A 471-nucleotide genomic window follows, 5' to 3' on the forward strand; every position below is an offset into this window, starting at 1 on the left:
TGAGTCAATACAGACCTGTAATGATTTGCGAGCATGATCGCAACATTATGAACATCTAAGGGACTGAGCCTTATCTTCCTCCATCTGCATATAGACTGCTTCCTATTTTTGTTGTTATTCTTTTTATATTTCACTCCGTTTATTACTTTGAAAATCATACGTTAGAACAGTTAAATTGAAAACCTTGAATCTTATGAATTTGTTATGTAAATGGTGAGTCAATTTTTACAATTAAGCTGTCAATTTTAACTTATTGGTTCTATTTTTTGAATCTGCATATAAATGAATTTGGTTTAAACTTGATACAGTTGAAATGAGATCTAGGTGCTGTTTATCTACACATTTTTACCAGTAAGAATCAAGGTTTTTAGTTATTTTACCGGATAAAATTGTAGTTTATTAAAGGGAAAAGTACAATAAAAACCAATGAACTTTCTTGTTTGGAATGATTAAGTCCTTGAACTTTTTTTT

General features: G+C 29.3%; 1 non-coding gene across 1 annotated transcript; it reads left to right on the forward strand.

Moving 5' to 3' along the window:
• LOC112508355 lies at positions 1-67 on the forward strand. Its single transcript, XR_003068728.1, has one exon. It is a non-coding gene; the product is annotated as a small nucleolar RNA SNORD25 (small nucleolar RNA).
• Positions 68-471: the final 404 nt, after the last annotated feature.

Source organism: Cynara cardunculus (assembly GCF_001531365.2).
Source record: "Cynara cardunculus var. scolymus isolate 2C chromosome LG 2, CcrdV1, whole genome shotgun sequence".
Taxonomy (NCBI): domain Eukaryota; kingdom Viridiplantae; phylum Streptophyta; class Magnoliopsida; order Asterales; family Asteraceae; genus Cynara; species Cynara cardunculus.